Consider the following 6,213-nt stretch of genomic DNA (forward strand, 5'->3'; position numbering starts at 1 on the left):
ATATTAATATTTTTAAACTAAATTTAAAAGTTAGGTCAGTGACCTGTGCAGCACCCTGCAATGTATGTCAGCACAGATTAATTGTTTAAAACAACCAAAAGTTTCTTTTGTATATGAAAAGAACATTGGTAGCACACGATTCTCACAGTAATTTTCCTGTGATTAAGCCACTGCCTATAGATGACTCTTACATTATAACATTGGTGACAGATGCTGTAAATAATGTATACTGAAATACTGTAAATGTAAAAATGTAAAAATCATTTTATTGTTATTGGAACATTTTATATTGTAATATATATTAATACAGAAATTGTTCTGCATCCCTACGTTTGCCCATTTTCACTCAGAAATCTATAAAACTTTGGAGTGACACAAAACAAAAAAGTGCTGTGAAGCTACGACTAGAGAACTGTTGTTAACTTTTTACGTGATATTTTCAAACTGTGTTAATGGACCGTAGTTTTTGTGGTTATTAAACATCTTAATGGTAATACTAATCGTTAGGGATTTTACCATGGTTACAGTGAAACCGATAAGTGTTTCATGTCTAATTATCATGCTCCACTGACCTGCAAGACTGAGAATAGAGACTGTAGTTGCTAGTACAGGCTCAGCACTGCAGAAACTGCACTAGGTAACTTCGGAATGTGGGCAGGAAACCAACATCTTTTTTTGTGCATTTTTATCTCATGTTCTAAATTTGATTTTATTTACAAAATACAATCAACTAGGTCAGTGAAAACACTGGAAATATTCAAATTTTACTTTTGTCAAATAAAAAGTATAAAAGTATAGCTTCAAGAGAATTAATAAAGCAAACATTAGTGGTTTAATTACACTTTAAACAAAATCACAACTTTCAAACAATCAAATCACAGTGATTATAACATTCATCTTAGGGTTAACTGGAGGTGGAAGGCTTAAATTACATATTTATTACTTATATACAGACTTGTTAGGATGTTTATCAAGCTGTTTTCTGAAATATGGTGTTTAAACTGAGTTATTTTCAGGTCCAGTGGGAGTGTTTAGTGGGAGGGCAGTGGGAGTGTTTAGTAGGAGGGTCATCCACCCCGTGTTTTATCAGTGACCGTGATCCTTTGCTATGCTGTCAGATATTTGTATTGTGAATGTAGACAGGCTGTGTGGAGGAGTGAAAGAGTAGGCTTTTTGTTTGTATATTCTTGGTTGAATTAAGTTTTCCTGCTCCCTCGAATCTTATGTTAAAAATTAAGCTTTATAAGAGGGAGCAGAACTGGTCTGAGGTCAGCTGTGCAGAACTGCAGAGTGTAACGGTTAAATTTCTTTTAGTGACACTCCCCCCATTCTCTCCATTCAAAAAAGAAGTGAGACCAATCAGAGCCCCTGCTGCCTTATCAGCTATTCAAAAAACGAAAGGCGGTTAAAATTTATGCTTGCTTTCTTTTGTTCTTTCTCCTCGAGCCAAACATATGTTTCGGTTCTATGCCATTTACACTGCTGTGGGTTACACCCCTATATCAGGGGGTACGTTTAGCTTTAGGAAGGTTTTTTCTCTTTTGTTTATGTTTTGTGTTGTTATGACATGGACTGGCAACACACAGCAAGGGTGCCACTTGGTTGGTCTCACAAATGGCAGAGATGTTCTTTCATTCTGCAAACTCATGGTGAGTTTTAATCTTCATTAAACATTGTGTTTCTCTGCAGTAGAGACATGTCTTTATTTGCAATGGTTGACTGAATCTAAACTAGGTATGATTTCAGATTAAATTAGATTACATTAGATTCTACATTCTAAACACTAACTACAAAAAGTTAATTCCATGTATAAGCAAGAAAATAAAAAATGTTCTGCACAATTTGACAACTTAAAAATGTTTACTCGTGACTTTGTATATGTTAAATATGTTCTTGTGGGTTAATGCCATCAGGCTCACAGAAATGCTCCACAATCTACTGTAAAGAGCACACTATCTTTAATTATACCCTTCATTTTTGGATGGATAAACTGCTGTCCACAATTTTGGCAAAATCATTTATGAGTTGTGGTATCTTGGCTTATTGTTGGTGATTCACCAGTCATTATGTACCAGTCATCAGTATGTCTAGCACATACAAATTTATTGTAGGATTCCTTTTCTTCAAGAACTGACTCGGTCGCTCAATTACTCTGAGCTGTCTAGCCTTCGTAAGGAGTGGTCAGTTTTTAAATGTGTGACTTATTTTTGCAGCTGGACATGTGTGTATGTGTGTGTGTGTGTATGTGTGTGAGAGTGCAAACGCACTGATGGGTGAAATGGAGTGTGTGACAGCAGCTGGTGTCTCAAGTCTGAATCCTGGTTTGCTCTATTAAGCTCAGCTATCTCTCTGGTGAGGCCAGTGTCTCTGGTGCTGTTAAATTATCCTGGATATGAGAAGGGTGTCCAGTTATATCATTTTAGTCCCACATACACGTTATTAAAATGTGTTGGAATTGGAGATGGACAGTGACGTCAGAATCAAATTGGTATTGCCTGGTTTTGTTTGATCAATATTTAGAACCAATATTTCATATAAAAGCCTTTATGCAAAAAACTGTATACTGTGCTAAAATGTTTGCATTTTATGCATTTAACAGCTTTTGAACCCTTTAGGATTAGTTTTTTTTTTTTCTTTAGTTCTGTTACGGGCTGAAAGTCTGATTTCTGCATTTAATGTGTTTACTGTTAAATATGTAATGTACTGTTGATGTAATGTTTTCATTATTAATTTTTGAAGGCTGCATCATTTTAGAAGGTTGGAGATAGTTGGAAATGTGGTAGATGTCTTCATGTTTAATAGATGTGATTTTGTTCACAGGCCAACTGAAACTGACAGTAACACCCCACAGTGGATTGCTGTATGTTCAAAGTAAGTACTATGAGCTATGTCTTGTGCCATTTGCGTATGTAATATTTTATGAGACAGACCATCACTAGTAATGTAGTACCATGCTTGTTTTCCATACACGAACGATCTGGAATTTTGAATGTGGGCAATAATGCAAAGCAAAAAGGATGCGTTTGATGAAGTTTTTGTGAACATTTAAGATTATTTGCACCTCGGTGTGTGGATATTTCACTTGTTTGCCAGCATGAATAAGTAAACAATGTTATCGAAAATGTTTCACAGTTCTTGAAGCCAGGGGTCTCTTGGGCAAAGAATACAGACCATGTGACTCCTATGTAAAGGTAAGGTTATTCCAACATTTTTTAATCTAATACCTCTGACTGCAAACTGACTACAGCTGTTTTCCAAAATTTAGTGACTTAGAAACATACCTGAAGTAGTTTTTATTTATTAATTTATTTGTAGTTGTGATTATTTTGTATATTGTCAATATCCAAAGGAAATTGTATATCCCCATTTTTGTTGATTTTTCATTTACTACATCATTTGAACACAGCAGCTGACTTTCACATTATGTGACAATTTCATTATAAATGGACCAATAGAGGTACTCCCAAAATTACTTGGAATAAAATCTCTTTTACTTTGACTTTCATTGAAAGTTATGTTTTTTCCTGCTATAAAGTTACTATTTTGAAGATGCATACTTTTCTTTGGACAATGACAATATGTTTTTTCAGTGGTGTCAATTGTTTAAAAAATATAAACCTCTGGGGTCGGAGAATGCGCTGGCACATCAAATGCAACCATTTGCGATGTTCCAATTAATATCTTAGCGATAACACAGCTCAGAAATACAGTTCAAACACCCTCTGAATGTGCAGAAACTGCTCTTTCAATTGCATGTTATCGTGAGACTGTACGCGATACTGTACATCCCGAGTTACAAGCATATGAATAAGCTTGAGACACGCCTACTCTGCCTCTCGCCGTGTCTCTGGTGGATTCACTTGTTTTTAAGACTCTTTTAATCACTAAAACAATTCATCCACAAAAGTAAAGGGATGTTTTCACAAGAGATATAAAGATTTTCTAAAATCGGATTGAAATTTTTCAGTGTTAAAGACAGATTATCTCTTCACAAAATGCTCTAGGTCACATGGGCCTCTCTTAATGAGAGAGCTGAGATTGTTCTGAACATTTTGATATAAAGCATGTGGGCAATATATTATAAAGTACTTTAAAGGCGAATTTCAGAAAATTGAGAAAATGTCCTTAGACCCCAAAGGGTTAATCACAAGGACATTCTGTAATTAATCATGATTAATCTCAAGTTAAAGTGCTAGTATTTTCTTGTATTTTTGGAAGAGAGATTAAATAAATAAATGTGTAGAGTGGTCTGCATGGCAAACTGGTTAGAAGAAAACATTCTTTAACCTTTCAGACTAGATTTTATAATATTCAAATTAAAATCTCTTAATTTGCTGAGGAAAAGTTTCACGGAGAGTGTTAACATCAAACACAACGAAGCTCAGACACAAGCTTTAATTGACAAAATTGCAGCTAACTCACGGCTTAGAAAATAAAACACCTCCATATTCCAATTTCAACAACTATCTAAGAAATAAATGCATGGATTAAGCTGCGCATGAGGAAAAAACATGCCAAAATGCTCACAGCGGATGTCTGTGTGTGTTGCTGTGTGTGGGCGAGAGAGAGAGAGAGAGAGAGAGAGAGAGAGAGAGATTAATTTGTGTAAGAAAAATGAACACATTAAAGTTTCAAGATTAATCACATGTGTGTACGCTCTAACATTGCCAGCACTAGTTTTTCTATATGGCTCTCCACAGTAATCATTTTGGAATTAAATATATTATAGTCTTCTTTCAGCCATTAAATTATCTTTTAAAGTCTCACCTGTTCATCAAATTCTTTATAATGATAATTTAAAAAAAAAAAATAATTTCCAACACAAATGTCCACTAATGTTCTAAAATTTGTTTAGATATAACTCTACACAGTTGCTTTCATTCAGTTCCTTTATGTCTACAAATATGCATCAATATAAGGTTTACGCCCTTTGGTATGTGATGTAAGAAACCCTGGCTGTCTGAATGTTCATATATGGAAATTCCGTGGGCAGCACGGTAGTGTCGCAGTCACACAGCTCCAGGGACCTGGAGGTTGTGGGTTCAAGTCCCACTCCAGGTGACTGTCTGTGAGGAGTTTGGTGTGTTCTCCCTGTGTCCGTGTGGGTTTCCTCTGGGTGCTTCGGTTTCCTCCCACAGTCCAAAAACACACGTTGGTAGGTGGATTGGAGACTCAAAAGTGTCCGTAGGTGTGAGTGTGTGTTGCCCTGTGAAGGACTGGCGCCCCCTCCAGGGTGTATTCCCGCCTTGCGCCCAATGATTCCAGGTAGGCTCTGGACCCACCGTGACCCTGAACTGGATAAGGGTTACAGATAATGGATGGATGGATGGATGGATATGGAAATTTCAGAATGGAGACTTACCTTTTAATAGGTAGGACTTTATATGCTCCATGACTTTCTAAGGAGAACAATAAGTCTATGTCTGCAACTGAATTTGTAAAACAAGAATATCAGTTTTTCAGTGCATTGTGTATCTGGAGTTGCTAACAAGTCTCACAATTTCAAATGAGTCTACCAAATCAGGTTTATTGTGGGTCAGACAGTTTGTGACATTAGATGTTCTGATTTTGTGTTGTTTACATAGAGTGCAGAGACTATAGAATTGTTAGGCCTTCTTGTCAAAGTCTCTCCATTCAAAGTGCTGGACCCACGTTTATGTAAGACAGTGTTAAGCAGAGCAAAATAACAAGCACACAGAAATGAGTGGTAATTAAATATAGAGAAAACAAGAATGAAGAAGAAAGACTAAACCCAACTAAAAATGACTAAAACCAGATCTGCTTCTTCCTGCTAATCATTGTGTGGCTTTAAAAGCTTTGAATCAAATGTGTAATTAAAACATTTCCTCAACTGCAGCTTGAGTGTCCTAGACAGTTTACAGGAGCAGATAATGATGTAGTGATTTTATTTTTCCCTCCATTAACATGTTTCCTTTGGAGAACTTTTTGGCCTGGGCTTGAACTCATTCGCCTGTCAAACTCTGCTGCTTTGAGACAGAAAAGAGCAACAGCAGCTGGGTCAGCAGCTGTCCCCTCCAATACAAACCAATGTGTCGAGTGACATCCTTTCCTTTTATGACACAAATGTTAATGTTAAATGTCTCCGAGCAAAGGATGCAAATGTGTTCATGCAGAGAAAAAAAGCATACTATGTGCAATGTCTTATTCCAGATAGCCCTAGTTCCAGATGTTGACCACAGCAAAAGACAAAAA

The sequence above is a fragment of the Hoplias malabaricus genome, chromosome X2, assembly GCF_029633855.1.
Source record: "Hoplias malabaricus isolate fHopMal1 chromosome X2, fHopMal1.hap1, whole genome shotgun sequence".
Lineage (NCBI taxonomy): Eukaryota > Metazoa > Chordata > Actinopteri > Characiformes > Erythrinidae > Hoplias > Hoplias malabaricus.